Consider the following 27,385-nt stretch of genomic DNA (forward strand, 5'->3'; position numbering starts at 1 on the left):
GTGTTTATTGATGGGAGACTTTGAACATCTTGTTGGGGAGAAGTCAGTTTAAAAAAATAGACATTAGATGGAGTGGTGGTAGGGTGGTAGACTTTGGACATCTTGTTGGGGACAAGTCAGTTAAAAAAAAGTACATTAGATGGAGTGGTGGTAGGGTGGTAGACTTTGGACATCTTGTTGGGGACAAGTCAGCTTTATAAAAATATACATTAGATGGAGTGGTGGTAGGGTGGTAGACTTTAAACATCTTGTTTCGGACAAGTCAGTTAAAAAAAATAGACATTAGATGGAGTGGTGGTAGGGAATGCGATTTCAAAATGGGAATTTTGAAGTTCCAGGGTACCCTTGCCTTGTTTTTTTAATGATACTTTGTAGACTTGTGTAGTTTTGCTGGACCTACATTTTGTGACGGTCACTGATGTATAGATGTCCACCGAAAACGATTATTTAATTGCTTTCTTAATCAAAATATTTTGATAATACAAGTACATAAGTAAGTAAAGAATCAACTTTTAGACCTAGAGATCGATTGGGCAAATTAAAGAAAGTTCATATGTTTCTGCAACCTCGTCATATGAAGGAAAGGAGTGGTCAGCAGTTTACCCAGCCACCTTTACTTTAAACCATCTGAGATGGGTGGTCTGTGGGACGCTCTACTGACTTGAACCCGGGTTCGAACTCGAGACTTTCGGGTTAGTGGCTTAGGCGAAGCCTTCCCATTAAGTATATCAGTATTCTATTAATATTGATATTTTTCATACAACCAACATCAACAATGCACAATCTTGATGAAACCTCATTTTGAAATATTTTTAGACTATGTATACTGTTGAACTTTTCATGTAATTATATTACCTTCATGTAATTATATCACCTTCATGTAATTATATTCTTATATCACATGCGTTGTTGGTTTATGACGTAACTCTTAATTTGAAATTGGGGGGGGGGGCACAGGATTCCGGCTTTGTTTTGGTATAGGTGGGGGGGGGGGGGGAGTTTAAACGAAAATAAAATTGCTTTAATTTATGGACGATTCCATTAGCATTCTACTTTTCAATTACCCGCATTTTCAACGAAATAATCAGACTAGTTCAAATATGTTTTTAAGACACCGGTAAAAAAAAAAAAGATTTAAAAAAAAAAGAAAGTTAAAGGCTCGTTAACACCGTGCACTCTTTCACCCCGGCATTCATCGCTAGAGTTGTCTTCCCATTAAAAAGCCCTATCATTATCTCCCTTCAGTGGCCCATCCAGCCGTCGTTAACTAAAAAACAAGATGTTTTATTCAACTGAACCGGAAAGATAAGTCAATTAGTTAATTACTAAGACGGCGGGTTAATTAATTTTTGTACTTGGTAGGAAGTCAAGCGATAACTAAAAATAAAGAAATAAAAAAAAGAAGTTGAAAAAATAATCCAGGGGTAACTTTGTACAAGTTGGGGTAACTTATCACAAGTTGGGGTAACTTTGCAGAAATCGGGGTAACTTTGTCTGGTAATGCAAAAGAAGGGGGTAACTTTGTACAAGCTAATGTAATTTTTTACAAGGGGTCAACCATAAATGACGTCACGCTTTTTTGGACGATTTTTACCTCCCCCCCCCTCTACTCCGTCACACGTCGTCACAAAAAGCCAGACCCCCTCCCTAAAATGACGTCACACCTCAGCCTACAACCCCCCTCAAAATTGCGGTTGAATTATTTTTTAAACATCGATTTTTTTCCAAAATTTTGTCTGAAATATGTCTGAAATATGTCAAAATAGAGTATTTTAATCAATTCCTCTTATAATTTATTAAAACTGTTTTCTAAAACGCTAAATAATGTCTAAAATTCGTTTTCTAACATTTCTTATCTACAAAGCAAAAGTGTGACGTCGCACCATCTGAACCCCCCCTCCCCCTCATAACACATCGTCACAAAATTACCGCCCCCGCTCCCCCCTACAAGTGTGACGTCATTTATGGACGACCCCCAACGAAGTTATTTGGCACAAACTGGTTTTTTTTTGTACAAGCTGGGATAACTATGCACAATTTGGGGAACTTTGCAAAAGCTGGGCTAACTTTGCAGAATTTGAGGTAACTTTGAACAACTTTGGGTAACTTTGCAGAACCATTGATATCGTCGCACAAGCTGGAATAATTTTGCGCACGTTCGTGTAACTTTTCGCATGCTGAGGAAAATTGCCGGTGACAGACAAAAAGGGATGGAGCTTTCTGTAGTTGCCCCATATGTCTTAGGTAAAAAAAGGAATAGATGGTGATGAAAAGACAAACTCTACAAAAAGAAACTGAAGAGCTGTTAATTTTTTTTTTGAAAAACGTTTATAATTAGAAATCAGCCAAAACCAGAATAATACTCATTTTCATTGATCGCAAAGCTTTGAGATGACAATTTTTGATATTTCTATTGCTCAGACTCAAACGCTCATCTCTTACAAACTTCAGTGTGATAGTCTTTCTATCAAACTGTCAGACCGAGTAAACAATGTACCACCTTCTCATAAAATTTAATTCAAAATTCTCTTTGTACGTATAGCCCTGGAAAAATAACGTTAAAATTGTAACTTTTCTTACAATCTGTTTTGTCGTACATATTTGTATACATTTTAAACTTTCATTCATATATTTTTTGTCGTATACTTTTCTATACAATGTAAACTTTCATTCTAATATTTTGTTTTGTCGTACACTTTTCTATACAATTTAAACTTTCATTCTAATATTTTGTTTTGTCGTACACTTTTCTATACAATTTACTTTCCTTCTAATATTCTGTTTTGTCGTACACTTTTCTATACAATTTAAACTTTTTTTCTAATATTTTGTTTTGTCGTACACTTTTCTAAACAATTTAAACTTTCATTCTAATATTTAGTTTTGTCGTATACTTTTCTATACAATTTAAACTTTCATTCTAATACTTAGTTTTGTCGTACACTTTTCTATACAATTTAAACTTTCCTTCTAATATTTTGTTTTGTCGTACACTTTTCTACACAATTTAAACTTTTCCATTTTAACTTTATCAGCCAATCAGTTTCTCCTTGTTAGTCTACAACACAACAGCGTCATTTGCTAATCCATCCAAGACAATTAAAGTATCCTTCCTCCCAATATGAAGACGGATTGCATTAGGGTTGTCCAGGAGTAGTGCTAAACCACAAAGTACCCTTTCAGACACCCTAAAACACATTTATCACTCAATAGAAACTTTAAAAAAGGGTTTAAAATTCACGAGCTAATTCTGTTTTTATTAGTGCATATTTGTAAAGTCGCATTATGGCTGAACGACGTTTTCTCATAGGTTTAAAATTTAAAATTGAAACAAATTATGACCAGTGTTTCTTTTAAACTTTTTTTCCTCCGGGGGTGCACTTAAAACTTTCGTGGGGGCGGACAAAATTTTTCGAGGGGCGGAAACTGGCAAAAGCATATATTTTCTATATACATTATATTTCCTTCGGGGTAGGAGGGATATTGACTGAAAGATGCATGAAAGAAACTATGAATATTATGGGAGAAATATAATTATTCAAACAAAATGTAAAAGAAAAAAATTCCTGTATGATTCGCTACCACACGAACTATGTTTTTTCTTTATGTTTTAAAGCTCTAACATTAAACTTCAACGAAACAAAAGACACGGCAGTTTTAGAATATTCCCTCTAAGCATGTAAACAGCTTTACCAAAAAACGCTAGCTGTCAATACAATATCTCCGCTTTCCTAGGATTTTTTCCTGAGAAGCTAAATTAAATAATGTGGGCCCGTTTCGGTTTTTAGATCTGCCTGATGGGAATGTTTTTATGGCTCCTGTTTTTTAGATTGACATTTCGGGGTTGTTGTTTTTTTTTTTTGTTTGTTTGGGATGTTCGTATTTTGTCAAGACATGGTGGCGAAATGTCGCCTTTCTAGTTCAATCAGTGTATGAACTCTGAATTTTGGCACATAGTACAAAAAGGTAAATCAAAATAATGTATGTTAGCCGTTCCGGCTAGGCAATGCACTGGCTATAATATTATCAATATAATTGCTTAAATGAAATTAAAGTGATCCTTTTATCTAAGGCGCAGACGTTAGATGTTATGGTAGAGAGCATATCAATATCAATGTAAAATAAAATAATATTACTTGAAGATAATAATAAGCATTATATTTTTAATTTAGTTCGGAATGAAGATTTCCGAAGTCTAAAAAAGATGTTTTAGGTATTTCAAAAAATATTTTCTAAATACATACGTAGCTTAAGGCAAGATATGTCTAGTACCTTTTTAAGCAGACGAAATGCAATACGATTCAAAAAAATATTTCAGGCTACCCAAAGATTATATAGTCCATAATATCAACCAACGGGTTGATCTGTGCAGGAAAATCTTTGGTCAAACTCTTGGTTACCTAGTACACAAAATTATAGAGACAAGTATAGGGGCAAGTGGAAGTTATGTAGGCACTACTTTGTAGACCCATTAGTAAACACATTTAAGACATGTACACGTGACTTTGTAGCCCTGGTACACAAATTCATTTAAGACATGTACATTCGACTTTTAAAAATTCACTACAGAAACACAGTTGAAACATGTACATAGGGCCTTAAAGCCCCTGTACGAAAAAAAAAAAACAAAAAAAAAACCAACTAAAAAACTTGAAAGACATGTACATTCATCTCTTTTAAGACCCAGTACAGAAACACATTTAAAACATGTACATACGATTTTCAAGCCGAAGTACACAAAAACATTGAAGACATGTACATAAGACGAAATCGCCAGTACACAAAGTTTATAGCACTACGCAAGAGGCACCAAAACATTCGTACGCAAACACATGCAAGCCTTGTAGGGACTGAAGAAAACATTTATAAAAATTTGTCAGTCTTGTACAAGAAACTTAAAAGAAACACCGGAAGCGCTGGCCCGCCCGCCATTAGACAATCCCTAATTAACCGACGCGAAGAGGAATTTCTCCGGTGATTAGATAAAAAAGCTGCCATAAAATTTTACGCCGGAGATTAAAGCCAGAAGTCTTGTGATCAATTTAAATTCCAGACATAATTGACAAAATCATCACACTTCACATTAACACACTTTACGCTTTAGAAACCTTCTCGGCGTATTAATGGGTCATTTAATAAGTGAAGTAGAAGCTGAATTTTAACAAGGATAAAAACCAAAGAATAAAAATCGTGAGAAATTAATTAAAATTAAATTAAGCAACTAGGAAAACTAATTTTAATTTAGTGATAATCTCAACTTTAACTTTGCAAAATATGCGTTGTTTTACTTACGTTGTCTCTAAATTAAAATACAGACATAAAATATCGTGTGCATATTTTGTTTGAAGATTTCATAATTGTAAGATAAAGTCTTTGTGTTTAAGTTAAATTTATGACTTGATGGTCTAGAGCAGGGCTCGGCAACCTTTTGAGACGGAAGTGCCAAAAGATGCAATTTACAGAATTTACCAGTTTTTAAAGAGCCACCAACATTTTATTTTTCAACATTAGGTTTATATATATATATATATATATATATATATATATATATATATATATATATATATATATATATATATATATATATATATATATATATATATATATATATATATATATATATAAACACAAAAATGTACAATATTTTTTCGAAACATCCACTTCTTAAGCAAGGCATAGGTTGAGTTTTCCTTTCCTTGCAGTTTTACATTTGGCTCGATTATTTTCTTTGTGATATCCACCATGAAGTTGAATGTTTCAATTCGGGATGGACAGTTTAATAGGAAGTTTAATAGGAAGTACATTGAAAATAGGGAGTACCTAAATATTCTAATAGAATAGCGAATGTTTAATATTTATGTTTATGATTATATAATTTATTATCGAGTGTTGCAGAACAATATTTTTATGAGTTTTGAAAATAAAATAGAATAATTATTAATATTAGTACATGGAGCCGAAGAGCTGCATCTTGACATCAAAAGAGCCGCATGCGGCTCGCGAGCCGCAGGTTACCGACCCCTGGTCTAGAGTCTAGAGGGCTTCTTGTTCTTTTCATAATTGTATAGTTGAAAGGGATTTCTTTCAACACATTTAAGTTTAAGTATTACGCGTCAATATGTTAAGAGTCCTATGGCCGGTTGTCTCCTATTTCATCCACCTTTTCTTTCAAGATTCGCTCCGTAGCCTTTGTCCATTGTCAACATGACTGATGATAAGTGGCGTAGCCAGGGTCGTCTCAAGGGGAGGTTCCAATTTTTATCCGGGGACAAACTTTCGATTTGCATCCCCCTCATACTTTTTATATATATACCGAGCAGTGTTTCTTCCAGACTTTTTTCTCCGGGGGGCACTTGAAATTTTCGGGGGGAGGGGCGGTAGACTTTCTTCGGGGGGGGGGGGGGGGGGCGGACACTGTTAAAAGTGTATATTTTCTATACAAATTATATAAATTTCATTTCGTCGGGTGGCGGTAAAAATTTTTGCCCTCCCGTAGAGATGCCTGGAAGAAACTCTGATACCGAGGGGTCTATGGGTGGGGGGGTTATGACCCCCCTAACCCCCCCTGCCTACGCCACTGCTGATGATATAGACGACACCTTGTCTGTCAACCAGGTATATTAAGGTAACGCGTGATTTATTCTTTCTGTATTTGCCCCATGTAGCGTTAGTATCTCTATTATTGTTAGGTAGCTGTCAAAAGTTTATTGGACTCACGGACGTGCTACAGACTTGCAGCCTGGGAATCGAACTCAAAAGTTTCGAGGTTGTACAATGATGATGTGCTTTACCACCGGACCAGCAAGTTCCATTTTAGTATTTATCTAATACCTAAACTAAAACACTAATAAATGATACAGCTCTATCAAATAACGGAAAGGCATAGCCTTTACACTTGATATGACTACCTTAATTAATATTTAGCGCTGTCCAGAGCAGTGAGTACTCTAATTCACCTACATTTTCTTTCACCTTTGTGTGTTTACATACATTTTTTGTTACTAGAGTATCGTGTTGTGATAAACCACTCGCTTTCTGCGACCCACTCCCTCTTTCTCCGCTCCCACTCCCTCCTTCTCCGCTTCCACTCCCTCCTTCTCCGCTTCCACTCCCTCCTTCTCCGCTCCCAACCCCTCTTTCCATATCATCAATCTATAACCAATTTCAAACCAGCACCGGAACCACAAATATATTCGTCTTGCGCACTGAACACATTGGACACAAGCGGAAGTTCCACGTCAGGGGAGCTTGTTATGATGTTGACCAATGCTTGTATTGTTACAGTACATATACTTGAATGCCAGACTTGCCAGAATCGTTATTTTAATTCAGATACAAGCTATTAGTGTGAGCTCATTATTTCGTGAACCCTTTTCACTAGCCAATGACCTACTGACCCCGATTATGTGCACTAGCGCAAGCTTTGCCCAACACACACCCCACCCACCCACATCCCCCCATACAGTCTCTAACACAATCATACACCACACACACACACACACATATATATATATATATATATATATATATATATATATATATATATATATATATATATATATCTTTAAATCTTTCTTGTTCTTTTCTGCTAGAGAGCTCTAGACGTGTTTTCGTGGTCCTTTAAAGAATAACTGGAGTTAATGTTTTTTTATTATAAAATCTGCTGCTGGATATAACGCAAGCAGCCTAACAATGTTTATTCTTCATTAAAACATGTCTAAATAACTTGATCATTGTATCAGTTACACTTCGGGCCATTAAGAAAACGAGTGCTTTGGTATCTTGTTCAAGCAGATGTTTCGCTTCCAAAAAAAAAACAACCCATCTTCGTTACAAGTTTGGAGTAAAATTAAAATCGCTGTCAGTATCTTTGCCTTAGGCAACAAGGCCATTAAAGATTTCAACTCACTCCCGCTTGACGTTAGCAAGAAGCTTAATTAAATAAAAGTTTTTTTCCTGAAATATCACGTTTGCTTGTCGTGAGTTATTTATCTACCTAATTAAAACTGAAGAACGAAAGTGAATATCCAGTATAATTGACAATGCTTCGTAATCTAGTACACAACGGTCATAGAAAGCTGTTTATTTTGCGTAGAACAACAGCCATACTTTGTCAATAAGGTAAAGTATTGAAGAAGAATGCAGAATCAGTTAAAGATAAAACAAATTGAACAATACTGCTCAACAAAACAGTGGCGTCACCTCACTATGTCGAAAAATCAGCATTTAGGGCGACTTCTCTCCCCTTACTAGGGGACATAATATTTTCTAATTTTCCAAATCGTTTTCAACTCTTTCAATAGTGTCACTCGGTGCGGGCCGCTCCCTAGGGCAAGGCGTTTAGATTTGATGTCTTCGTCAAGATTAAACACATGATTATTTTTACTGATAAAAAAGTTAAACTTATTAAAAAAAGCTTTGGAAATAAGCTGCGTTGTCGGACGGTAGACCTCACGATCGGTACCTAGAAATCTCGGGTTCGGATCACGAGTTCGAGTCTGCAGTATGTCCATTAGTCGACCCAGCTCTAAAGGGTACCTGATTCAAGGTAGGGGAACTAAGGCGAGTGGGCAGTGTTAACCACACTGTCCTAGATCATTGAAGCAGATTAGCTCTACTTCATCTATCCTATGTGTCATCAGCACGACTAGATTAGGAAAAGTAAATGATTCTGGGGAAAAGACTGAACCTATCTCCCTTTTTTATGCCGAGCTCAAAGAAACAGGTAAGCTCTGTTTTACCTGCTATAGTGACCCCCAGATCCGACGTAAAAAAAAGATCTTATTTAAAGTTTTTTTTAGATCTTACGGCTCTTCTCCAACGCCGAAGTTTAAAAGAACTTATACTTATTTCAAAAACAACCATCAACAGTCGTATCCCTTAACTGTCATCACTCAGAAAAAAAAGTCTAAAAATTGCAAAAAAAAAATTTCTGTAAAAATCTAGCTGGAAAAGAAAAAAACTATTTCTCCCGTATCCACTGTTCTATAATTAGACCATTTACAATGGCGTCTCGAGAAATCTCATTTGTAACAGCCCAGTTTCCCCATTGAAGACTGAAGCACTTCCGGAAAAGTGAAAATAAAATGGAGGAATTGACGACTTTCTACTCCCCCCCCCCTCTTCCTCTCCGCCTTGGCTTTTCTGAACCTAAAAATGAGTTTCCTGGCCTCTATGCAACATTATTTTCTGACATATATATATATATATATATAATATATATATATAATATATATATATATATATATATATATATATATATATATATATATATATATATATATATATATATATATATATATATATATATATATATATATATATATATATATATAACAACTCAGGTAAACACACAAACAATATAAGAATATAATGTGTGAGGGAACTTGGGATATATTACTTAAGATACAAATAAATATTATGTTCTAAATTAAAATTAAGTTCAGATTGAGGATTTGCAAGATCTAAAAAGATGTTTTACAATTTTTCGCAGTGATTTTATAATCACATCTCACATATGTATTTAGTTACATATTAGGACCGATGCAGTACTCCTTCAAATCATATCATACGGGTACTTATATCTGTATAGATTCAGTAAGGCTCACGCTCAGGTTTAGTAGGTAGGTTTAAGTATTTTTTAAAGCTGTCTCTGTAAAAGCGAAATATTGACAAAACTTTAAGCACAAATTTTGAAATAAAAAATAAATTAAAAAAATAAGTAAAAGATAGAAAACAACAGCTATTTTGTTTTTGTTTAGAGTGAGGTATGCCGCATACGTTATGAGAAGCCAGCTGTAAATAGATAATGGCTGCTACCCACGCTTAAAACTACAATGTATCGATCGTGTAATGAATGCGTGTAAACTATATCTAACCCAACTGTGCCTACGTAGTCTCTTACACACAATTGACGTGTATGTTTAGTTGAGAAAAAAAAACTTGTCTGATGAAAATCCAGGTGTATACCTCGTAGTTTGCCCTCACCCTCACCCTCACTTTCACTTTCACCCTCACCCTTACCCTTCTTAACCTTTTACACTTACCCTTACCATTTCATTAGAATTGAAATTGCGAGATCGAGAAACAGAAATATCTCCTCTCTAATTAATCGATATGGATGATCACTCTAGTGCAAGCAAGTAAAGCCATCCATCAAATGGAAACACGCGGTTTCAAGAAAAATAATTAATTAACAATTAATTTGTAATTAGTCTCTCCAAAAACTAAAAATAGTTGAGAAATCTGATGCTTATTATTTTTATTCCTTTACGTGGGTGTACACGTGAAAAGGAGGGAGAAAAATGATTTACTATATTTAGTTAAAAATTTAAAAAGGAAAAAACCATCACGATATCTACTACAGTTATCTAACTTTGCGCCGGTTATTTCCCTTTTGCCCTAGTGAATTTAAAAAAAAAGACCCAGGGTGTAATGACATGACTAACGTTCTAGACCAGGTGTCGGCAACCTTTTGAGATAGAAGAGCCAAAAGTTACAATTTACAAAATTACCCAGTTGTTAAAGAGCCGCAATCATTTTTATGTCATTAGTATGATCTTTGAATAGGATTATATATATATATATATATATATATATATATATATATATATAATTTAAAATAAATAGCTTTAAATATATGAAATATTCTCATTTGTTTTTGTGTTGAAAGGGTCTACTCTAAACGTAAGAGCGAAATCTCTCAGCGAAAAGATCCTTCATTTTGTTTATTGTAATGTTAAAGTGGTTCATGTTAATAGTAGAATTGGTTTCATCACGATATTTTTTTCCAGATTTTTCGTAATTATGTAATTTACCGCTCTTTAACAAAAAAAAAAAGTATTTTTTTTCGAAAGACTCAACTTCTTCGAACAAGGCATAGGCTGCGTTTTCCCTTCCTTTCAGTTTTACATTTAGCTCGTTTAGTTTCTTTATGATACCCACTATGAAGTTGAATGTTTCAATTCGGAATTGACAATTTAATATGAAGTACATTGAAATAATGAGTAACTAAATAGTCTAATAGAATAGTGAGTGTTACTTGTTTAGGTTTATTATTATATTGTTCATTATCGAGTGTTGCAGAACAATATTTCTAATGAGTTTTAAAAATTAAATAAATAATTATAAATATTTGTGCATGGAGCTAAAGAGCCGCAACTTTACATCAAAAGAGCCACATGCGGCTCGTGAGCCGCAGGTTGCCGACCCCTGTTCTATACCCGTAAAAAAACTGTCATAAACATAAACATTTTGTTTATTAAAGTAAACCTAAGTGTATGTGCTGAACTCCAAGATGATATAAATATGATCCTCACAATCACGTGATACGATCTAATCAGGTTAAATCCGAAATATTATCGGCGTTTAGAATTTCACTTACAGAAATAAAATAGGATTAATAAAATACGGCCTACTCGAATTTATTATATAATTTTTTTTTTTGCTGAAGCTAAAAATACATATAGACTTTTCCGTGAACTTTGTTAGAATGCCTTATTTCTGGAAAATAACACTGGTTTGAAAAGCAGATTTTTGTTTTACATTATTGCGAGTGAAGCAATTTTTTTCATAGGTTAAATAACTGCGGTGTAAACATTGTTTCGCGAATTAAGGTTTAAACTTGTATACGTTAATTATATATTTTCCACGCGTGACACAATAATGGCAAATATTAATTATAGCAGGGGGCGTAAGGCAAGATTTTATTTCATGGGGAATATTTTCAAAATTTTGTTTCCATATACGTCTAAATTATTAAATAGATAATAATTTTAAAGACATAAATAAGCCTACAAATATAAACACGCCTGTAATTATTAATACGCCTACAATAATCAATACGTCTATAGATAGAACACGTGCACAAACTATAAATGTGCAACAATTGCCATTTTGGAGTCTATTTTCGAAGGGAGTGGGGATGTTTGTACAGAGGCGTAGCGACCCTTCCCGGCGCCCGGGGACAAACTTTTCGATTTGCACCCCCCCCCCTCAAGATTTCGATTTGCACCCCCCCCCCTCAAACTTTCGATTTGCATCCCCCTCAACCTTTCAATTTATTCTTCCAACCCATTTTGGCGCCCCCTAAGGTCGGCGCCCGGGGACATATGTCCCCCCGCCCCCCACCCCCTCGCTACGCTACTGTGTTTGTATAATACAAGAATAAGCTTCATGTAAGTCAACATTTTCTGTAAAAGTTTTCTCGATCATTGGAGTAGTTATCTCATGACGTCACTCCAAATTTGCCGATTACATGACTATACAAGTCAACGAAACAATTTAAAATACATAAATGACAACAAAAACTTCGTTAGCAGCCTCCAACACCCACTGAGAGTTTCTTCCAGACATCTCTTCGGGCAGAGGAGGCAGAGTTCCCCCCCCCCCCCCCCCCCACCCCCAGAAGACATTCTACCGCCCCGAACGAAATAGAATTTATATAGGAAATTATAATTTTACCACTGTCCGCCCCTCCCCCCTCGAAAATATCAAGTGCCCCCTCCCCCCCGGAGAAAAAAAAAGTCTGAAAGAAACACTGCACCCGCGCTCTAACAATTTTAGCTACAGCTGTGCTTTGCTGCTATCACAAATACTTAATTTAGAAAATAACAGATGTATATAAGCATGACTATACAAGTAAGCGAAAGAAAACATCAATAAAAACCGAAGTAGTGTTTATGTCTTAACAGAATCCATTATAACTTTAGTTGAAAGAAATTTAGATAAGCTTAATTAGACAAGTAAAGGAAAGCGAAATTTCGATAACAACCGAAGCAGTGTCTCTACCCAAACAGAATCCATAATAACTTTAGTAGAAACCGAACACAACTTTAAAAAAAAGAGGAATCGGAAATGAAACGAAAGACAAGAAATTCACAAGCCGAATAAAAATCTGGAACAGAAAATAACAAAATGAGATGGAGAGAGAGAATCTTCATCAGATCTCTATTATCAACAGTCCCAAAAATCAAGAAAGAGGATTGAGAGAAAGGGGTGTATAATAACAAACAAACACATCCCAACTGACAGCTAGGGAATAAAAACATTACGAAAATCCGACTTTTTATTTTCCCACACAAATTGTTTCTATATTTGGTCATATCTTCTGTGTATTCTTAATCAAATATAATTGCTAAAAATGCTTTCATCATTTGAAACTCCTTTGTTTGAGATATTTTTTAAGTTAATTTGTATTACAGAATATTAAGAAAAAAATACTTTTATTTTTAAAAGTGCTAAAATTAGCATCAAAAATATGTCGGGGGAAATTACTGCCTTTCTAGTTTTGGAGAAAAAGAAATATTTTTTTCTGAACGAAATGACGTTAAAAATCTGGAATGAGTTTTCTGAGATTAGAATTCAGGGCTAATTTTTACTTTGCGCAAATTAATGTAAACAACGAGAGAGGATGAACCTTTTGTGTTTGTACGTCTGTACGTCTGTAGATACTGCAAGGTACTGCCAATACGGCTGTGTTGAATCAAGAGAAACTGAATTTTTTTATGATAATAATATTGAGACAAACCTCATAAGTACTCACATCTGAGTTATCTAAAGTGAAAGTATAGACTTAGTTCAGAATTTTGTTTTAAATAAGCACATTCGTTTATTAAGAAATAAATTTAGATTACACTCAATCTAAATAAACCTGTATTATAAGTAAAAGGGCTTAGACATTGGGTTGATAAGGTTTTAGCCCTGACCCAAAATTGAAAGCTGTTTCATGATACCTCGCAGCTCTTGGTGGGAAGCAACAATGTTCACCGTCATATATATATATATATATATATATATATATATATATATATATATGTATATATATATATAAAATATATATGTATATATATGTATATATATAATTATATATATATATGTATATATATAATTATCAGAGGCGTAGCGAGGCGGGGGGTGCGGAACGCACCGGGTGACACCATTTAGGGGGTGACACCAAGGCAAAAAATAGTAAAATATATTGAGAAAAATTTGAGGGGGGAGGGGTGCAAATCGAAAGTTCGAGGGGGGTTCAAATCGAAAGTTCGAAGGGGGTGCAAATCGAAAATTGAAAGTTTGTCCCTGGGAAGAGTCGCTACGCCTCTGAGAGGGTGACACCATTAAGTGCCGCACCGGGTGACACCCGACCTCACTACGTCACTGATATATATATATATATATATATATATATATATATATATATATATATATATGTATGTATATATGTATATATATATATGTATATGTATATATATGTGTATATATACATGTATATATATAACATGTATATATGAAGATTTTTAACAAATCTATGCCACTCACAAATATAATCTATCTACTTTAACTACAACCATATCTCTTCTGATGATCTTTACCGTGGTACTATTTACTTCAGCGTACGCAGGTTATGTTAACACACCGCCTTCACGGGCCGAACCACTTCGCCGTAATTAAATTTATCCGCAGATTGTAAAACTTCGTTTTGCGCGATCACTAATGCTAGCTGGGGCTCAACAGGGGAAGGACGTACCTGAAATCAATAGAGTGTCTATAAATAGCCGCTGTCTCCGTCATCGCGGCTTGATCTCCGTGGCCGTCGTTGCTATTTATAGCGCGAGTACTTACGTGCCTTGGGGTCATTTAACAAATGATGTCACTTGTGAGGTGAGCTGAGTGTGAGGCCAATTTATATTTTATTTTAAACTTCAAAGTATGCTGCTACGGTATAGGTATATATATATATATATATATATATATATATATATATATATATATATATATATATATATATATATATATATATATATATACATACATATATAAATCCTCTTTCTCTCTCTCTATATATATATATATATACATATATATAGCCTATATATATACACACACATATATATATATATATATATATATATATATATATATATATATATATATATATAAATATAAATATATATATATAGCCTATATATATACAAATATATAGCCTATATATGTATATATATATTTATATATATATATATATATATATATATATATATATATATATATATATATATATATATAAATAAAATTGGTCGAAAAACGTAGAGTTCACGGGTGTGTTGACTAAAGCAAATGGAAAGATGGTATGTCCATCACTATACCCAGCCGCCTTCACTCTCCCTACCATAAGCAAGGCTCCATTTAGAGCTGGATAAACTCAGGGATGTTCTGCCGATTCAAGTCCGGACTGATATCCAAACTCAAGACTTTAGTAGTCAAGCGCTCTACTACCCGACTACACTATTCCAAAATGCAGTTATAGACGAAGTGCTTGTCAATTGAATACTTCTTTGTGTATTGTTATCGAATTGGTGTTAAGATAACTTGGCCTTAATAAAAAACACGTATTTTCGGTGAAAAGGTAAATCTAAATTTGTGTCTCAGACTTTTTGTTTATTACATAACAACACTGTTGAGTGCTGACGAAGACCGTCGGTCGAAACTTTCATTGTGGTTTTGATTATCTTTATTTTGCGAGAGTACTAACACCAACATTAATTTGAATTACTTGAATTAGCTAAAAACGTTTACAATTTTTTAACTACATTGGATGGCCATTGGTGCTGTATTTTCAAAAGTGACGTCTTTATGGCCATTACAACAAAGCCATTAAAGAGCCCTTTTATCAAAACTTATTTCAGATCCCAAAAGATGGCAAAGAAATTCGGACCTTTTAGTTTGCCCATAAGATGACCAATTAGATTACGACATCTTACAGACAGTCGATACGATGGCTATTTTGAATAGAACGTCCTTCATGGCCGATCAGATGACCCATTAGAATAGGCCGATAATAATAAGGTAGAGTAGAATGTTCTTCAGACCCAATAAGACGACCCTTGATTTCATATATACCACTAAGCCGAACAAATGTCCACATTTAAAATATCACATTTAGCCAGTACAACAGGTTAAACATTTTTCTTGTACATCGTTAACATCAGCCGTAGACTTTAAAAATTCTTAGACATATCATTACAAACTAATCTATTATTAATAACGCACGTAACGGCTTGAAGGTTAATAAAAAACACAGCATGGCATTGATTAAAATGTAATTAAATACGAGAGCCAAACATCGTAAATTCACATTGTTGAGGCGTTCGGTTTCAATTTGCGCTCTACATTTTTTCTTCTTCAAGAGATGTAGGCGAATCGCCTCTGATAAAATTAATCACCGTGTCAAGGGAATCTGTATGGTAGATTAGTACAGTTTTAGATGAGATTTTGTTCTATTTTTATCTATAGTTTAAAAGCCATTAAGTTATTGGTTTAATGTAGATCCACAGGAACGGCTTGGCCTAGCGGTAGAGAGCTATACTGCTAACCCAAGAGTGCAATGTCCATGAGTCCACTAAGCTTCGTTAGGGAAACAAAGGCGGCTGAGCATAGTGCTGACCATACTATCCCTTCATATACCAAAACATCTGAAGCAGATGAACTCACTTCATCTGCCCCGTGTATTTTGGACACGAACGGGAAATGATGATGATCAAAGACAATCAAACAAGTTAAATAATAATTTTTTTTAATGAAAAATTGTGTCTGCCCTTCAGGTAAAAAAACAACAAACTCTGTAGTACTTATTCTAGATCTTTCTAACACAATTTGTAGGCGTAGACGTGGTAATAAAACAATTGCTTAGTAAATATTCTAGATCTTTCTAACACAATTGGTAGGCATAGACATATGTGGAAGACGTTAATACAAGAAAACTAACTCAGTGTAAACAAATTATGAAATTCTGCATTACAGTTTCTTTCTCATAAATATGTTTCTATTTGCTGTATCGGTATAGTTAACTGTAAATGTGTTGTTTTTAAATTATAGTATTTCTCTTGTAGTTCTGATATATGACATGAGAGCGTACAAGCTTGAAAAATCCAGATAGAAAAACTCTCGCATATAAGAAATAATCTTACAATATGCCGGGATAAAAATAAAATAAAATAAAAAAGCTGACCGAAGAAAACAGATTTGAATACACTTTTTATCTCTTGTTATTTTATAGCTTAAAAAACACAGCATAAAAAAACCCAGCCAATCGGACAGGACGGTAAGTTTAGATTCTTCCCATTAAACTTAAGCAGCCAGAGGCCACCTTGTTAGGCTCCTTCGCTGTAGGAGACAGAGAAATAGCACTTAGCCTGTCTTAAAGAAGAAGAAATGTTATATATATATATATATATATATATATATATATATATATATATATATATATACATATATATATATGTATATTGGTATATATAAATATATATATATTTATCTACTTTATATATATATATATATATATATATATATATATATATATATATATATATATATATATATATATATATATATATATACATATATATATATATATACATACATATATATATATATATATATATATATATATATATATATATATATATATATATATATATATATATATATATATATATATATATATATATATGTGTGTGCATGTGTGTGTTTTCCGGTAATGTTCTTAAACTTAAATAAATACGAATAATTTTAAAGAACACTGTGTTCATTGAGGACGACATACTGAGAAAAGTACAGAACATAATTCTACACCTAACGATAACAGAAAAAACGAAGACTGATCTCAATCGTTAACCCCATAAAATAAGTTCATTAAACTTTGTTAACAAAATTAACACTGGACATAACTAAAACGTAAGCAACAAACGGCAACCAAACGCTATATTTAAACATAACAGTAGCCTTAGCACTGTTAATTAATTATATAAAAACTTCTTTTGAAATATTTATCTTAATTACATTAGTGATATCTTCGTTTTAAAATTTTTTCCCAAATATTTTCATCTAAGTTTTTATCGTCAGAATCACCAGAACAAGCACAAAAGTACCCGAATAAATGCATATTTAAAATTTCGAGTAAATCAAGATTAGAGCTTTATTTCTGCATTCAATTACCTTTAATTTGTTCACTTAACAGCAAAATCTGCTACTTCTAAAATATTTTCAGGATTTAAACGATACCTCAGGCTATCATAGTATCAAGAGTATAACTTTACATTCGTGCTACCTAATTGACCTTTTGCTCGAGCTTATATAGCACGCCGCAATATCACTTTGCCTCGTTGCTCTTTCTATATTTCAACAATAAAAAACAAAAACAAACTAATTTTGATACATATTCTATTTCTCTTAGATCTAATTCCATTACTGCCATTTTACTAGCCTCCAACTAACACCTAACCTCGTTCTGAGCAATCGTTTTTACCTTGACCTTGTAAACTATATACGAGACCACCAGCGCCACCTACTCGTAGCTTTAATCCTGGCATTCCCCCTCCTCCCCCCCCCCCAACAAAATAGCAGACGCCTACGCTGATTCCACACGATTCTATTACACATATATCACCTTACTTCTTCCTCGGGAATAATTGCTTGCGTCATCGCATTATAAAACTTTACAGCCAGTACGCTTTTTGATAAATATATTTTTTTTTATCTAAAACGCAGGAATAATATATTAAGTTATATCATGTAGGAAAAAAAGAAATGAAGAAAATACAAATTCCTTGAATTTTTATTGCTTTCTTGAAGACGTATATCAGTACCTTTAGCAGTGATTGTTTATTTAACTATTTAGTTCTTCTTCTTCGTTCTTAATTCTAGTGTTAGAAGGGATTTTCTGCAACACAGTTAAGCATTACATGTTAATTAACACAATAAAGAATTAGATCTACATGTCACTTAACACAATTAAGAATTAGATATACATGCCAATTAAAACAATTAAGCATTACATGTCAATTAACACAATTAAGCATTACATGTCAATTTGTTATGCGCTGTATAGGCCATTGACTCCGATTTCAGTCTGCTTTTAATTTTGGATTTAGCTTCCATAGCAAACAACAACCTACACGTTGCTTGATTTGGGAGTTGTCTCTCCTAGATGGGTTGCTGTCCCCAGATCTAACGGGATTCGAACTCGGGACGTTTCGTTTTAACAATCATTAATTTAAAACAAATTTCATGAATTAGCGCTTTTTTTTAACGAAACCTTGGTCTTATACTTCTGTTATACTTGATTTCATAACAAGTATGTTATTGTTTTAATTAAAAATTGTACTCGATTAACCAGTGCAATGGATTCGATCATACAAAAACTAACGTTTCATTTTTAACATAAAAAAATAAATAAAAATAAAGTTGTCTGTATGAAATCTGGCCTCTAGCTATACAGCAATGAAGCTCATTAGAAGGAAGGAAAACGGTTCGTAGTGTCCGTGTAAGTAGGAAGATGGAGCCTGGAGTCGCTTCAATACAACATAGGAGCTGTAGAGCAGCTTTACTAAAGTATAGGAGCTGTAGAGCTGCTTCTATAACTTAACTTATTGAAAGAGCGGTACAGCCATCGAAGTAACTTAATAAAATAGAGCCGTAGAGTGACTTGAATAAATTATTAAGGAGCTGTAGAGCCCTTTTAATAATGGGTGCTGTATTGCCGCTTGATTATATTTTTGGAGCTGTAAACCCGCTTCTATAAATTTTCGGAGATGTGTGCAATGGAGCTGTGAATGAGCCAGAGGCGCAGCGACCCTTCCCGGCGACCGGGGACAAACTTTCTATTTAACGTCCCCCTCAAACTTTTGATCTGCATCCCCCTCCTCAAACTTTCAATTTACACCCCCTCAAAATTTCAATTTCTTTTTCCAACCCATTTTGGCGCCCCCTTAGGTCGGCGCCCGGGACATATGTACCCCCCCCCTCTCGCTAAGCATCAGGAATGAGCTTATGAAATTAATGGAGCTTAGGGCTGATTGAATATCTCATTTTAGTAGCTAAAAATATCCGCATATCTTTATTTTAAAGTAGTTCACTTTTAGATATTTTGAGGAGTTTACACTATTTAAGAAGATTTAACCTAACTCTAAGTTTAAAGAATGTTGGTGGTTTATGCTAATCTACGAGGTCTGAGTTCATTTTCTGGTTAAATGTTCAAAAGTGTGAGCATTTGGTCTTTGTGCTTATGGAAGGAATTCTCAACAAACAAAATATTGACTTAGCTATTCGATTTTTTTGCTGATGTTAAAGGGCACTAACGATGCTAATCCCACATCTAAGAAATCTGGGAATATACAAGACATTACGTAGAGGTCTGTTATGAACATAATTTTAATGACTGTAAATACAAACACATCCAAGCTCGGTCTTTCTTCTTCTTCTTCGTTCTTAATTATTAGCGTTGAAGGGGATCGAGAATTATCTGCCAGTGCGTTTGAACTCGAGACTTTGTTCAAATTTATCAACCATGAGCTTTTTTTTTTGCCGACACAATTAAGCGTTACGTGTCAACTGGTTATGCGCCATTGAGGCCATTGACTCCGATTTCAGCCTGATTTTCTTTTTGGATTTGCTTCCATAGCCTTTGTCCAACCAAGAACAAACTACAAGGCAGCAGTTGTTTAATTTTGGAGTTGTCTCTCCTAGAAGAGTGGCTGTCCCCAGCTTACGAGCCTCATCTGCCCGGGGTTCGAACTCGAGACTTTTCGGTTTAGCAACCATGAGCTTTACCGACTCGACCACGCCGACCCCTCAAGCTCGGTGTTATAGTGCTATATTTTAAATGTACTTGTGTAGTAATGATTTATTTCAAAAGACCAGGTTTGGTGTCAGTTAAAGAATAATTTACCAATATTTGCACAAATAACAATATAAACACGTGTACACTTACTAAGCGCCATTTTCCAAATCATTACACCCAAAATGTGAACATGACTAAACTGAAGAAACAGTTTTTGTTATATATCTGTGGTTGTTTGTTTAATTTTATATAATAATTTTATCCAAGTTTTCTGTACGTTTAGTCCTGGTTTTCTACCTACATACACACTTTTGAACACGTCCTAACAAGGCGATGCTAGGGGGCGTTGTGTGGGGCGACCACCCCGGGCGCCAACCCAAAGGCTTTAAAGACTGATTTTCTAAATTGGGGTGGGGTGGTGATGGTGGGGGCGCCAACCTTTATAAAAAAAGTTGGAAAGAGGGGGGGGGGTGGGAAATATTTATAATTCGCCACGGACGCCGTAATGCGTTGCTACGCCTCTGCTCCTATCTGTAGGTTATTGGTCTTATTTATCGTAATAAAGATTTGGTTTTGGTTTATAAGTCCTCAAATAGTATTATCAAAACTGAATTATTAAACCTTATGCATATCCCAATCTGCTTTAAAACAAAAACAAGATGCATTTTCCCACCCCTCGTTATATGAATACGCAGTCATCATAATTGAAATTTTGTTTTTTTAAAGCTGTCTTCTCACAGCGCGACATTTTGTGGCATAAGTTTCTCATGACATTGCTCGGGGGAGCTACGGAAATTTTAACAAGATGGAAACGTATCTCAGCTCCCGGGGGTTTAATTTTCACCGGGAGATTTCTTTTCTGGTAGAGGGTGTGTGGGGGGCGGGGGTGGCGTGGGGGAGAGGTCAGTGTAACCTTCAAATCGATAAAAAAAAGTTTTTTTGAATCCGGAAAGTTTCAAAAATGTATTTAAAATATCAAATGTGTATTGAATTCCCGCTTTTAGATCTAGCCTCGAAATTCCACATTTCAGTTAAAGTTGTGTTTATCTCTTCAATTGCTGTTTTCAAAGCGATGCTGCTAGCGGTAAGTCAAACTGTCCTTATTTCAATGACAGTCATGGGGCGGATATCGAACTCGAGTTAACTGGGTATGAAGTCACACTGTCTACCACTCGACCACGCAACACAGGTTCAAATGATATAGCGATTTCTGAAGTTTTTCTCTCTGTAGATCTAGGACAATAACAATCAAATCATTACTGATACCACCATAATTCTAATATACCACCATAATTCTAATATACCACCATAATTATAATATACCACCAAAGTTGTAATATACCAACATAATTCTTATATACCACCATAATTCTAATATATCTCTATCATTTCAAGATACCACCATATAATATACCACCAAAATTCTTATATACCACCATAATTCTTATATACCACCATAATACTAATATACCACCATAATACTAATATACCACCATAATTCTAATATACCACCATAATTCTAATATATCACTATTATTCTTAGATACCACCTTAATTCTAATATACCACTATAATTCCAATATACCACCATAATTCTAGCATTTTACTTAAAGAATTTTTCAAGTTCTGATCAATAATGTTAAGTAGTACATATTCTCTTTTGGTAAACACTATGCTGGTATCCGAAAGTTTCGAGTTCGAATCCGGGTTCAAACCAGTAGAATGTCTCTACCTGTTGGCTACGCCGTAAAATTGGCCAAAATAGTGTAGCATAATCTATAGACGTCTTTTAGAAACTAGAACAACTGGAGATATTATGACAAACAAGAGAATCAACGCTTTAAAAGGAATGTTTCACAGAAGCTTACATTGTTTGGTTACACAATTAAATGTATTAGAGGTCAAAAGTGTCTTAATTTTTTATTGAATTAATCAATTCTTTTAAATTTTGGTATAAAAATAAACACCTGACATTGAAATAATCTAATCTGGTTGAATGAAATTCAAACGTAATACCAACCTTGAAACTGATTCCACCCACTCTTTCAAAATGCATACGGTGTCATGAAAGTAGTTCCGCTTACAAATTTAAGTGTGCATTGTAGGCCTCTGTTATGCAATCTGCATCACACTTACCTGCTGGGAAGCCTGCCGTTTTGTGACGTTAGGAACATCAGCGTTACGACATGGGACAGTTTATCCCAGCAGTGTGTCGTCAAAGGACGTAGGGAACGTATCAATAAAACAAGCAACAGGATCATGTGTTTATTTCAATGTTGTATCGTTTACGTTGAGTGGTTGTAAAGGGAGGCAAGTCTGTGAGGGATAAGTTCAACAAGGGAAACAATCATAAAAAAAGCCAACAAATTTGACACTGGGGATTTTTCATTATGAATTGATATCTTAATAGAGGAAATCAATTATAAAGTAAAAAAAACAAAAAAACAAATTTTATGTTCACATATTTTTGCTGATTAATTATTAATTGCTTTTTTTGCTCAAGGAAGGGGAAATGTGTAAAACCAGTAAATGACAACACAACAAAAATCGGAGTCTTCTTAAAAATGTTATTGGTAATTAACTACAAACGATAATCCAATTAATCGGTGAACCACAATCATGCCTAAACAAATCCAAGAAATAAAGGATTTACTTTTAAAAGCAAGGAGAAAAGATGCCAAGTCTGTGAAAATAAAGGAGAACAAGGACAATGTGAAGTTCAAAGTTCGCTGCAGTCGCTATCTGTATACATTGGTGATCCAAGACCGGGAAAAGGCTGAGAAACTTAGACAATCTTTGCCCCCAGGTTTAGCTGTCAAAGAATTGAAATAAATTGATAATAAACTATTAAAAAACAAATAGCCCTAACTCTAATTTCTGACCATCCTAAACATGAGACTACAATATCAATTACTACATAACTCAGAGAATCTCTTATAGAAGTTCGGTACAACAGAAGTATCCGGTACTATTAAAATTTACTCCTGTAAGTTTGGCTTTTAAAGGAAGCTAAATATACATATTCTACAGGTTATGTTTACAGGTTACCATATATCCTTGTACGGCAACTAAAAAGTTAACCAATTAATTAGTATCTACACTAAATTAAACTTCCCTTAACGTTAAGGAAAGAAAAGGCGGCTGGGCATAGCGCTGATCATACTATCCTTTTAAATGCCGAGGTCACAGAAACAGGTGAAGACTACTTCATCTGCCCCATGCACCTTCAGGTTCGAAATGGTACTTTACTTTTACTTACACTAAATTTCATTGGTAGATGTATATCTTATCCATCGCCTGGTGAGCTTAAGTAAGGTGTAGTTAAATAGCAAGAATACATTCATGTTAACTACAACCTCGTATATTATAACATAGCCATTTATACTGAGTTTACGAAATAAAACAAAATCAATAACACAACATTAAGTACACAAAAACAACATACAGATCAATCTAACTAATGTTTTCGCTCTTTAGAAGCTCAATAACTATGTGAATAGACTCTGAAATGTCTGAGATTGTCACACCATAATGGTTCTATCTGGGTGACATACACGGTCCACCTAGATGGGGGTGAGGTCAGAGTTTCTTCCAGACATCTCATCGGAGTGGGGGGGGGGCGAAGAAAGTCTACTGCGCCCCACTAACGAAAGGAATTTATATAGAAAATATATAATTTTAATAGTGTCGTCCCCCCCCCCCCCGAAAATTTCAAGTGCACACGCCGGAGTAAATGTCTGGAAGAAAGACTGAACACTGGGTGAGGTGGTGGTGGGTTGGGGGGGGGGGGGGGGGGTGTCAGCTGACCCAACATGCGGAATTGCACGAATGTCGATGACATTGTCATCACCATGACAAATTCATGTTGATATACCCGTAAAATCTGTACTTAAAAATATAAAAGTATACAAACAAACATATAGTAAAATTTGTTTTTCATCCCATTATTTTTATTTATTCTTAATTTAGCGCATTTCCACTATATTTAAATCTTCGCCTTAAAAAAAAATCCAATAAAAAAAAAATCACGAATGATTCTAAAAACGAAATTTCTGTGATTGTAAAATCGCCTGTGGCTATCATCTTATCTAGGCTTGTTTTGGCGCATATTGCGTCTCTTGTTTCCCTGTTATACACTTCATGTTAAAGTTGCACCCGGAATTGTGTCCCATCTTAAAAAAAAAAACAGTATAAGAAAAAGAAAACTGTAGCCATTCAGGAATTCTTACACATAGCGTAGCAGATTCCGCGTGTGAAGATTTGCCAGTTCGTCAGGTTCAGACTTAATCAGTTAACCATGTGTGAGTACTTTTCACGAGTCTTTGCATTGAAGGGTCAATTTTTTTCTCGCCCGTTTTGTTATTCACAACAGTTTTAAAGGGATGTAACAAATAGTATATGTTTACAAAATCTTTATAAAATCTTTTATTACATTTTTTCGTGACTAGTCTTTGTAAGAATATTAATTTTGCAAGAGATATTTTCTAAAAATATTTCAGAATATGTTTTAATTGACTATTCTGAATAAAAATATTATTTTTTAAGGACTTTTGCTTTTTTTCAAAAGGTGTCTTTTTTTTGCAAAGGATGTTAATATATTGTTTTCTAAATAAGTTATAATCTGCTTTCACAAATTGCTCGAACTGCTCAACACTCTACAGAGTTTGGGGATAATTATAAATATCATTATTTTTTTAAATCCCAAATTTATTTCAGCTCATTTTAAAAGCCCAAACCGCCCCAACCCACCACGCCGAGGAAGAAAAAAAATCCATTGAATCACAAATTAATTACACATTTGCATTTTCAGGTTTAAAAATAAAAATGTAATAAGACGTTTTGTATTACATCTATAAGTAAATTAAATTAATCTTAAATTAATGGACGTAGGCTACATGTAAAAAAGAAGTATCACTATTGAAAATCTGTTACAGTCCTCACAAGCCGATGATGAAAACTGTAATACTAAAACGAACATTCAAGGTGAACTGACGCTGTAAATTACATGTCCGGGGCAAAATAAAAAAAGTTAAAATAATGCCTGTATTGATTATACTTTAAAAGTTGCTTAGGGACACAAGTTAATATCATTTCTGTATTCATCAAACTTTGAAAATTTCAATGCACCAAAGGCGATATAATTTTAGTATTGCTTAAACTTACTTTGTACGCCAAGTCGATATAATTTCGATATTGGTTAAATTTTGAAAATACTTGGGACCCAATTCAATTTATTTCTGTTTTGATTAAACATTTAAAATTACATAGGACCAAAGGCGATGTAATTTCAGTGCTGCTTAAACTTTTAAAATTACTTAGTCGATGTTAAGTAAGTAGAACGCTGCTTAAAGTATATATTTCTGAACATAAACAGACTTTTTTCACTTTTTTTATGTTAACAGCTTACGTTTTTTTTTCCAACCCGGGGTCGTTTCTCAGTAGGCCCTTTATGTTTTAGCTTTTTTGAACTGGGGTCGGCGTGTTCGAGTCGTTAAAGCTCATGGTTCGAACCCCCGGGCAGATGAGGCTCGTTAGCTGGGGACAGCCACTCTTCTAGGAGAGACAACTCCAAAATTAAACAACTGCTGCCTTGTAGTTTGTTCTTGGTTGGACAAAGGCTATGGAAGCAAATCCAAAAAAGAAAAGCAGGTAGAAATCGGAGTCAATGGCCTCAATTGCGCATAACAAGTTGACACGTAACGCTTAATTGTGTTGGAGGCGTGGTCGAGTCGGCAAAAAAACTCATGGTTGATAAATTCGAACAAAGTCTCGAGTTCAAACGCACTAGCAGATAAATCTCGATCCCCTTCAACACTAATAATTAAGAACGAAGAAGGAGAAGAAGAAGAAGAACTTAAATGGTGCACATGAATGTGGTTTGTACTCTCTAACCTTAGCTCTACTACTCATCTCTGTGTCCTAGACATCACATTTAATTTGGTGATTTAAGACGACACAAAATCACAAAAAAATAGTCTTTCTCATTTTTGTAAGGTCAACACACGTGAAAATCACTCCCTTGTTCATGTCTGTTATTGTCATGTATTGGTGCTTAAATAATTACCGGGACATCCAAACTAGGCCGAATAAAAAAACAAACACATTATTCTTATAAAAGAAACTTTCTCCAGGATGTCTTTTAATAAAAAAAGCGATGTCCTGCTCATTTTACATTACAAGAAATCGATTTTAAAACTAGTAATTAAGATAAGAAAAAACAACATCTGTTTAAAAAAGAATTAACGATTAAGAGAACATTTTTGTCTTATTAAAATTGTGTGCATTTTTTTTATGATCCCAAGTGTTAACTTAAAATAAAATTTAAAATGGGAACAGGTTGATAGATAGGGGTGGGGATTTGGAAGGAGGAGGGGGGGGTGGGGGGGGGGGTCAGAGGCGTAGCGACCTTTCCCGGCGCCCGGGGACAAACTTTCTATTTGGTGCCCCCCAAAACTGCAGCTAAAATGAGCTTTTAATTTTTTTTCAACTCATTTTGGCGCCCCCCTAGGGTCGTCGCCCGGGGTTGTATGTACCCCTCGCCCCCCCCCCTCGCTACGCCTCTCAGGTGAACGGGGGGGGGGGGTGGACTAAACACGCTTTGTTGAAAGTGTTCGTAGTTTTGTTTCCATTTTTTTTCAATCAGTAACATTCAAGTTTTGTTAGCATTTAAGTTAACACATTTCTTTCTTATATAAAAAAAAAATTCGTGCAGAATCTACTTAGTAAACTGTACGCCCGACATTTTTTAACGGATACATATTTAGTGACTCA

This window comes from Physella acuta, unplaced genomic scaffold, assembly GCF_028476545.2.
Source record: "Physella acuta isolate Inbredline_101_S28 unplaced genomic scaffold, ASM2847654v3 ptg000289l, whole genome shotgun sequence".
NCBI lineage: Eukaryota > Metazoa > Mollusca > Gastropoda > Physidae > Physella > Physella acuta.